At 40.0% G+C, this 10852-nt stretch overlaps 1 protein-coding gene across 1 annotated transcript in view; it reads left to right on the top strand.

The window, feature by feature from the left end:
- Rpl12-ps2 (ribosomal protein L12, pseudogene 2) overlaps positions 1 to 10852 on the top strand; it is an 852478-nt gene that overhangs the window by 527522 nt on the left and 314104 nt on the right. The gene's annotated exons all lie outside the window — the stretch shown is intronic.

Here is a 10852-nt window from a genome sequence, read left to right as displayed (position 1 = left end):
ACCACAGGAAAATGGACTCGAAGCTCCATTAATCTTGATCATTTCTCTCTCTCTCTCTCTCTCTCTCTCTCTCTCTCTCTCTCTCTCTCTCTTTCTCTCTCTCTCTCCCTCCCTCCCTCCCTCCCTCTCCCTCTCTCATGCTTTATTTTTTCATCTTTATTCCCCTCCACCCCAGAGACACTGCCATGTATACCACAAAACCTAAACGTCCTCTAATGACCTAACCCAATTCCTCCATTCACTCCCAGGTGAGAATTCAGACAAATGTCCACAGAGGTTACAGCATACCTACGGTTCTGTTATATCTTGTATATGACCCCTTCATATCCTAAGGAAGATATTTTCTCTCAGAGGTTTTCATTGTATTATATCTTAAAAATCTTGTGTTAACCTGTCTCCGTCTTCTTCTTGGGTAAGGACTACACCTCTGTGTCCCTGATGTTGCTGTCCACAGCTTTTCTTGATAGGCCGAGTACAGTCTTGGGAACAGGGTTGCTGTGTGTTGAAGCTCTTAGTCTTGCCCATCTTAGGTAGCTACACTGTGCATTTTTATTGCTGTACTAGGATTTGTTCCTGATACCTTCAATTTGAACTTTTTCTAAGAAGTGGACCAGTAATGCAGTATCACCTTATTAAAATACATTTAAAGCCTTTTCAAAAAAAATTCAGTATGTGAAACAACTTTTAGGAGTCAATTCTTTCCTTTCACCATGGGTTCTGGAGACTAAGCCCAAGTTACCAGATTTATTGGGCAAATGCTTCTCCTCACTGGGCTCTCTTGCTGGCTTATAACATTTTCTTGAAGTAAGAACATCAATACTTTACATGTTCTGCTCATTAGACAGGATTCACTGCCTGAGATAATAGAATACTTCATTTTAATCCCACTGTTGATAGGCATTCAGGCTATTATTTTTCAAAAGATAGCTTTGTTGTGTGTATACCTGGAGCTACAATGAGTAAGTCACAAGGCACAGTCATGTCAACTTGGGTTCTGAACACATTGTCTCACAGCAGTGGGATGATCTCAGCATGACTGTTTATACGGCCATATTTGCCAATTTTCTGTGATGTTGCTCTTTTTTTCTTTCTATATTTATTAAAAGCAAGTCACCAAGTCTAGCCCATGTTAACTATGGAGGCTGATAGTGGAAAAGTTAATATGCTTATGTTAAAAGGTCATAACTAATACATAGTTTCAGCTGATACCTTAAGATCATGCAAATACCTTCATGCTTTGGCATCCCTAAGTTTTGTAATTTAATTTTTTTTCTATTTTATGTGCATCAGTGTTTTGTCTGCATGTATATGTGTGTGAGGGTGTCAGATCTTGGAGTTACAGACAGTTGTGAGCTGCCATGTGGGTGCTGGGAATGGAATCTGGGTCCTGTGGAAGAACGGACGGACAGTGCTTGTTACTGCTGAGCCTTCTCTCCAGCCCCTTGGCATCTGATTTTACAAAGACACTTGCTTACAGTAGTGATTACTGTAGGGTTCTGATAGTGAACTTCCTGTTTCTGTTATTCCCTCTGCACTCAGCACCTACAGTTCTTCTCTAACAAAGATTTGTTCCTTCTCTATTTTTGTATCTCACTTGCTGTCATGAATATTTGTTTTATTTTGGGATTATATTCCAATATCTTCATTTGATTTCTTGCTAAGTCATTCAAATGTTGGCCATTGGGAGCTTTCTATTGGTTCTTATAAGCCTTTTGCACACCTTTCCCCACCCCCTTGGACATTTTCTTCTCAACTGAATTTTTACTTTTATATTATAAAATTTCCCTCAACATATATACCAGTTCAGTTTTCAAATATGATGTACATGATATATGATATTTTAATAACTTACAGAGCTGTGAACTAATAACGATTTAAAAATAGGTTATTTTCCCATTCCACCCCCAAATAAACCATATCTCTGTCTGCTGAAAATTATCATTCCAAATCTCAGACCAAAGCGATCACTAATCTCTGCCCTTACAGAGTTGCTTCTACTGTTCACCTTCCTTCCTCCTGGAACTTAAGGCAGTCCAGGGTTTGGCCATATTTTCTGTGCCTTAATCCAAGAGATGACTATTTATTCAAGGAAGACCACTCATTTGTGGGAGAATGTTATTCAATAACTAAGACCTGAGGCTGAATGTGGTAACGTGTACCAGTAAGCCTGGTGCTCAGGAAACTGAGGCCACCTTGAGCTACATAGCAGGACCCTGCCTCAAAGAAAACCAATTTATTCAGTTTACCAATCAATCTCAGATGTGGGTGTTAGGTGTGTTTGGGAGCTGTAGGGCATTTTTTAAAATTATCAGTTGATGGGGGAGGGCCCAGTCCATAGTGGGTGGGGCTTTCCCAGGGCTGGTGGTCCTGAATTCTCTATGAAAGCAGGCTGAGCAAATCATGGGAGAAATCCAGTAAGACGCATTCCTCCACAGCATCTGCATCAGCTCCTGACTCCAGGTTGTTCCCTGCTTGAACTTTTGTCCTGACTTCCTTTGATAATGAACTATGATTTAGAAGAATAAGCCAAATGAAACAATTCTTCCCCAAGTTGCTCTGGTCATGGTGTTTTATTACAGCAACACTACCCTAAGACAGCTTCTAGATGTATTTGTGTCCTAGCTATATGTTAAGTTGATACTGTGGTTCTAATCTGATACCATGGGTGTCTTAGTTTTTTGTTGATGTGAAAAATCACTATGTTCAAGGCAACTTACAGAAGAGTTCTGTTGGGTTTACCACTGCAGAGGGCTGGACTGCATGATGGTGGAATGCAGACAGAAGGTATGGTGGCACAGTGATTGGAACAGCAACCTGAGAACTCATATCGTGAACTTCAGCCATGAACCAGGGAAAACAAGACTCAAAAATGGCATGAGTCTTTAAACTCTCAGAGCTCACCTTCCATGGCGAACTTCCTCTAACAAAGCTACACCTCCTAAACCTCTTTAAAAACACTGTCATTTGGGGACTGAGTGTGCCAATGACAAGACTACAGGAACATCTCACGCAAACCACTACAGCAGGGTTTATTTTAGTGTTTCTCCTTTACTTATCTTTCTCTGGTAGTAAGAAATGTGGCTTTAATTATTTACAATATATTTGCTTGTCAATTAGCCTCAAAAGATATTTCTATGTGTTAGCTAGTGGACAGTGTGAATTTAACTTTATATGGGAAAAGATTCTTTATAGAAATAAAGATCTTTCCTGTTGTGCTGATTACATCAATTCTAGCACTCAGGAGGCAGAGACAGACACACCTGTAAGTTCAAGGCTGGCATGGTCTCCCCAGTAAATCTATGACAGCAAGAGCTACAAAGTGAGTTTACATCTTTAAAAAAAAAAGTAATGACGAAAAGGGAAAAAAAAAACTAAGATCTCAAAATACTGACCTTGAGTGAGCTAGGTGAGCCCTGAATCCACTGATACATGACCTTAGCAAAAACACACAAATCAGATGAGGAGATGAGGGGAGAGAGAGAAATAAAAAAGAGAGAGAGAAGAGAGAGGCAGAGAAGAGGGGGGACAGGGAGAGGGAAGAGAGAGGAGAAATGGAAGCAATTGAGTATGTGTGATAGTAAAGACATAGATTCGAGTGCTGTTATGAATCATTACCTAGAACCTCTGGTCCTTAGAGACCAGAAAGACTGAAGCCCTGAAAACACATTAATGTTGGGGTTCTGATTTTCAAAATGGTCAAACAAATAAAACTTCTTGTGTTTTATACTACTACACATAGGACAACTTGTTACACCAGCCCCAAGAAACTAAAACACATACGATTTGGAAATCAACAGACGTATCCAGGATCCAGATCAAACAACAGAACAATGAACCCAGGGTACCCCTCACATGACCCACCTCAAAAGGACCTGTTTGGCTTCTCTCTCTTAAATATGTGTAAGGAATAGTCCTGGTTTTGCTCATTTATATTTATCCCATAACACAGTTTATTTATCCATTTTGTTGGTGGGGATTTGGGAAATTTCTAAAATGGGGCTCTTATGAATTATGCTGTAAAAATTTTTGCAGTCTTTTGCAAGACATCTCTACTAATTGGTTTTCTGTTGCTGTGATAAAACACCATGACCAAAATCATCTTACCTGTGGAAGAGTTTATTTTGGCTTATGGTTCCAGAGGAGTAATAGTCCACCATGGCAGGGAGACATGGCAACAGGCAGGCATGGAATCTAGGGAAAGAGAGAGCATATTCTCAACTGAAATCATTGTGCAGGGAGACGGAGAGGAGGTGTGTGTGTTGGGGGAGCATAAGAGCCAGTAAGAAGTGAAGCAAGGCTATAAACTTACTTGTAAGTGATGTACTTCTGTACCATCCTCCAAACAGCACCAACTGCTCAAACACCTGAGGTATACTCCAATCCAGACAGCATTCCAAAATGCATATAATACCTCATGCTTCTAACAACAATAGTGTATGCATTTTTCCATTTGCAACAGCATTTTTTAATACTAGGTTTTGCAATTTAATAAGCATGTAGGTATTGTATGGAGGTTTTATGTTTTGTACTAAAATACACATATTTTAGCCTCTCCATTATCCTAGCACAGACAGTTCAATGTGTTGTCAGAATATGGTCCAGGAATGGAGTCCTGAGAGGTGAATTCTGAGTCCCTGTGAGAATGCTCCAAGAAAACAAGAGTCTTGTGACCTCAGGTTTTTTTTTTTCCAAAATACAGAATTGTTCCTGGAATGTGTTTTTGTGCTCCTCCAGGTATAGCAGGTAGGGGTTTACTCCAGGTATAGCAGGTAGGGGTTTACTCCAGGTATAGCAGGTAGGGGTTTACTCCAGGTATAGCAGGTAGGGGTTTACTCCAGGTATAGCAGGTAGGGGTTTACTCCAGGTATAGGAGGTAGGGGTTTACTCCAGGTATAGCACGTAGGGGTTTACTCCAGGTATAGCAGGTAGGGGTTTACTCCAGGTATAGCACGTAGGGGTTTACTCCAGGTATAGCACGTAGGGGTTTACTCCAGGTATAGCACGTAGGGGTTTACTCCAGGTATAGCACGTAGGGGTTTACTCCAGTTATAGCACGTAGGGGTTTACTCCAGGTATAGCACGTAGGGGTTTACTCCAGGTATAGCACGTAGGGGTTTACTCCAGGTATAGCACGTAGGGGTTTACTCCAGGTATAGCACATAGGGGTTTACTTCAGATTGCTCCTTATTGCTTACTGCTGTTAGTCAATTCAATGTTTAAACTACATGTGACTTGTCCTTATGATTGTGTACAGGTTGAACTCATGAGAAGTTTACTCGTGTGAGCTTTCTTAAAACTCAGAGTATAACTGTTTGGGGCTCTGAATAAGGTTGAATATTGCATGAGACTTTAGTCGTTACCTCCCAGTCTGGCTTGGGCTTTTGATAATACCTTTGGAGTCCTCTGTGTTCCAGTAACCAACCCCTCACACCTGTACCACTGTAAGTAATACAATAAACTCGTCGGTTTGCCAAATTGGGAGTTTGGTGGATTTATTACTTTGGTAGCCTACTTGAGGTGAGCAGACATTTGCTCACCTCATCCCAGGAAAAGTTGACACACCTAGCATTAAGCATTAACTCCTTTTCCCCTCACTCCAGACTCTGGTACCACCCTTCTGTTTTTATACTATTGGCTACTCTTAAGTATTTCATCTCAGTAGAAGTAGAAGCCACACAATTGACTTTTAGATTGGCTTATTTCACTTATAATAATATCAAGGCACATATACATCTGGTGTGTGTCAGAGCATCCTTGTTTTGAGGAAGAATAATACCATATGTATGTATCCATACAGTAGTTTTTCTATTCATGTCAGTGAGCACAGTGACTCCTTTCACCCTTTGGCTGTGAATAATGTGGCCATGAATGTGGACTTATAATACTTGAGTTCTAGCTTTCAAACAAACCAGGGCTCAAATTTACCTACATCTTCATATTTTATAAATGATAACATTGCATAATTTTGCCTCTTCTGATTGCCAGATGCAGTTGAGTATCTTCAGTGGATATTTGCCTCATGGTTTCTTTTATAAAGCTCTTGCCTCTTGGCTCACAAGTCACCTATTACTTTTTATTTCTGGTAAAGAGTGACTCTTTAGTTTATGCTCTGTCCATAGTTTTGAAAATCAGACTTCTGCTCCACCTATTCAGTGAGTAGTTGAGTCTTTTCTATGAAACATCATTCTATTATTTTTCTTACATTCCAACTCTCCTGTCCCTATGTCTGCTCTTGTAGAATGCTCACCACATACTGTTATGACTTAATGCAGTTACGTTTCATTACAGGATATTCGCACCCTATAGCCAGAATACAATCCCTAACTATTTTGTATGTGTTACTTTCCTGTCTCAGAGTACAAGAACTTCCTTTGGTGTTACATGTATAGATGTAACAAAGTACTTATTACATGATTTGGAAATAATAGTTAAACTAAAAGAATATTTACGTCTCCTAAGAACAGATGCTAAATATAAGCTATTTAGCATTTTATTATAGATATGAAAACAGATGTATTAAAACATTAATAAAAAATTATTAAATTAGTCTAATCTTTACAACAGAAAGTATTTTTGACCTAGAGTTTGTCAGCATATTAAACTAAATTTCATTGCTTTTCTTCTTGGACCGAGATGAAGAAAAATTAGACGTGTTATCTCTTGAGGATGAGAGTGATCCAATGGAATGCCTGCATTTTTCTCACGAAGTAAATAACACAATAACTGTGCTTTTATAAGCTTTCTATCCTTCCCCTTGGAATTACACAACACATACCTCTAGGTTCAAGTGTAACTTTCTTGAAATGTTCCCTCTGTGACCCCAGAATCTTTTCCCACATTTGGTAAAACAGAAAAACAACTGAAACCTCATAAGGAATTCTCTAGCCATGTGATGTTTAGAAAGGTACAACAATCCCTGACGTAGCCAGGGTAGTATTTAATGTGTAATGGCCACAAAACAGTTCCTATGATATGGCCATGCCAGCCATTATGACAACAGGATGCAGTAAGTATAAAGGATTCCCTCACTAATTAATCATGAAAGAGCAACCGTGGGAAAACTAGAATGCTAAGTGACCAGTAATATGTGGGGTGGTGGTGCAGCGGATGGAGCAGTTCTGGTTCAGATAGGACTTATTTACACATAACACGGGCTAGTTTTGTAACTTAATCAACAAGGAATTTACTTACTCACCATAACAAAAAAATCTGAAGTCAGCCACAGAGAGCTAGAGAAACTACCACAGAAACCAGATTCCTGCCTTACTGACCCACACACAGACAGAGCAGGTACACATGGCTGTTTTCCCTTACTGAGTGCAAGACGGACGACTGGCTGTGGTGGAAAGAAGATGCCTAGTGAACAGTCCTCTGTCTATGACTGGATACCAGGAAAAAATGGTTTCCCATAAAGTCACTTTCTCATCAAATTATTTCACTGGCCAATGAATCAAATATCGACTCCACCTAGAAGAACCTTCATAGAAATATTTTAAATCAGATTTGTCATTACTCCAAGCAAATTTATGATTCTGTTAGTAAGAAATAAGAGTTTATACTGGGCAAGCAAGCCGGCAGTTTATCACACGTAGACTTTATGTTTTAAATCTTGCTGTTAGATATTTTTCTAAAAATTTATGTAAATTAAAGTCATAGTGAGTTACTTATACACCTAACACACACACACACACACACACACATACACACACACACACACACACACACGGAGTGGTGGCGAGGTTATTAAGTCAGGAGAAATCTTTGCAGAACATAGGTGAGAAGGATGTTAGTTCTCTCAAATCAACAGCACATCAGCCAAATCAGGCTGCCTGGGGAAGGGCAGGAGAAAGCACACAACATGGCTGTTATTCATATACAGCAGACTGCAGAACCTAGAAGCCCACATAACTGCAGAGATCTGAGAAAAGTACCAGGAAAGGACTGTCAACCTGTGTCCTCCCCAGCTGCTGAACAAAGAGGCTGCAGAGTCCAAGGCTCCCATCACCTCTCCCACACAGCACCCACATGGAGACCTCAAAAGCCAGAGATCTGAGAACTTCAGAGGTTAAACTCAGTCCAGCTGTGTCAGTGACTCACTCAGATTACTGTTCATTTTAATCCTTATACTGCTGTTTACTGTCCACTCTGGCATATTCATCTCACGATGGTTTGCTTTTGTCTGCACATTGCTTCGTTAAGTTTTAGGATCCTTGTGTTTCCCCACAACAGACTGTACCTTTCACCTGTATCTCATACACTCCCCTTTTACTTCCACACGTTTCCCTTTCTCTCAGCCTCTTGTATGTACTATGCAATCCTATATGGTGGTCTTTGACTACAATAAGTGTTTCAGGATAAATAACCAAAGGTAAGCATGGTGCACACCAGATTTTAGTTAATAAGGTTAGGTGTGGGAAGGTACTAGGGTAGGTAAGGATAGCGATACTATCCACGTGACTTTTAAATAAATAAGAATATGTGTGACAAAAGTAGCCGGAAGAAGAAAGTTGGAAGTGGCTAAAGTCCGTAGATTTTAGACACTGTTAAACTTGTGCACGATTGTAATTCATGTGTAAAAGGAGGCAATGAATATGCACATATTTGCAGGCCAAATACCGTACACATAATAAAAATGTAAATGCTTGTAGCCACTTATAAAAAAGTCTTTTAAAAAAGTTGAATAACTATAACAACAACAACAACAAAACATAAGGTACCAGCTGGAATTCTAAGACATCTATGATATTCTGATAAGATCATGCCATTCAGGGAGTTATGAATATTAGACTACAAGAGACCAAATCTACAGGTACTGGGCAAAGAAGAATAATCTTTTTTAAAGGCATAAAAATCTTGGAATACCCACGATACAACTCACCATATAAAACCCAAGAAGAAAGAAGATCACACCAAAGTGTGGATGCTACAGTCCTCCTCAGTAGTGGGAAGGGAGTAATCTCTGGGAAGTAGAGGGAGAGCAGGATCTGGGAGCGAGAGAGGACGGAAAGAGAAAAGGGCAGTTCAGATACAGAAGGAGATGGGAAAAAATAGAGAGGATCAGAAATTTGAAAGTAGGTGTGTAGCAGTGGGGATGGTGATCTGGGGATAGCCACTAGAAAGTCCCAGATGCCAGGGACCCAAGAGGTTCCCAGGACCCAAAAGGGAGCACTTTAGCCAAACTAACCAACAAAGGGGAGATAGAACCTGTAGAGACCTTATCTAATGGATAGGCACAGCCTCCAATTGAGGGATGGGACCACCCACCCACCTTAAAAATCCAGAATTCCTCCTGTCAAAAAGAAATGCAGGGACAAAGAGTGGAACAGACACTGAAGGAAAGCCCATCCAGAGACTGCCCCACCTGGGGATCCATCCCATCTGCAGACACCAAACCCAGACACTATTGCTGATGCCAAGAAGTGCTTACTGACAAGAGCCTGGTATAACTATCTTCTGAGAGGCTCTGCCAGAGCCTGACCAAAACAGATGGGGATGCAAGCATTCAAACATTGGACTGAGCACAAAGGACCCCAATGGAGGAGTTAGAGAAAGGACCATAGGAACTGAATGGGTTTACAACCCATAAGAAGAACAAAAAATATCAACCAACAGATGCTCCCCCCAATCTCCCAGGGACCAAACCACAAACCAAAAAGTACACAGTGGGGGCCCATGGCTCCAGCTGCCTATGTAGCAGAGGAATGCCTTATCTAGCTTCACTGGGAGGGGATTCCCTTGGTCCTGTGGAGGCTTGATGACCTAGAATAGGGAACACTAGGCTGCTGAGGCAGGAGTAGGTGGGCAGGTGGGGGAGCACCCTCATAGAGGCAGGGGGGATGAAGGAGGAGACAGGAGGCTTGTGGAGGAGAAACTGGGAAGGGGGATAACATTTGAAATGTAAATAAATAAAATAACCAATAAAAAAACAATTTTTTTAAAAAAAGTCAAAAAACAAATAACAGAAAATCTCCCATCGTTAGGAAAAGAAATAATAGTCTGGATATAAGAGGCATTTAGGGAGCCAACAGGGAAACCAGAAAAGAATTTCCTCTTACTATTATTAAATCACTAAATATACAACATTTTAAAAAGTATATTTACAATGACAAGAGGGAATCACCAAGTCAGGTGTAAAGACAGGCTCATCAGAATAACGCCAGCTTTATCAACTGTAACTTTAAAAGTCAGAGTAAGGATAGATGTACTTTAAGTTCTGAAAGATAACACCTGCCAACTACTGGCCCCCAAAAAGCTGCCATCACTGAAGAAAAATAAAATCTTTCTATGAAAAAAAATAGACTAAAGGAATTTACCATTGCTAAACTAGCTCTACGGAAACTAAATGAAGTATCCTTGGAACTGAAGAAAAAAAGAATCTATTCAGGAAGCCACAGGGAAGACCATACTAAAATAAACAGTTGAACAAGAGAAAAGAAAAATTCCAATCACTACAAAATCGACAAAAAGGCACATATCAATTCATACATTTCAATGATAACACTATTAATGGTCTTAATTTCCCAATCAAGACACACAATTATAGATTGGATTAAAAACCAGAAGTCATCTCTTTGCTGCCTCCAAGAAAATGTACCTCACCACAAAAGACAGATATTTCTTTAGGGTAAAGAGACAAAAAAAAAATGTATTCCAAGGACAAAAAAAATGTATTCCAACTAAGTGGACCTAGGAAACAGGTGCCACTCTACTAATATTGTAAAAAACAGACTTCAAGCCAAACCTGGTGAGAAAAGATAAAGATGGTCAGATTGGAATAACGGATCAAGAGGGCAGTGAGTCTAAACACATTCCCTGATCACAGAAGCATCAGTTTCATATAACAAGTATGACT

Source organism: Rattus norvegicus, chromosome 2 (genome assembly GCF_036323735.1).
Source record: "Rattus norvegicus strain BN/NHsdMcwi chromosome 2, GRCr8, whole genome shotgun sequence".
NCBI classification, from domain to species: Eukaryota; Metazoa; Chordata; class Mammalia; order Rodentia; family Muridae; genus Rattus; species Rattus norvegicus.
Note: the sequence above shows the minus strand (reverse complement) of the source record. Positions and strands in the feature narration are given on the sequence as shown.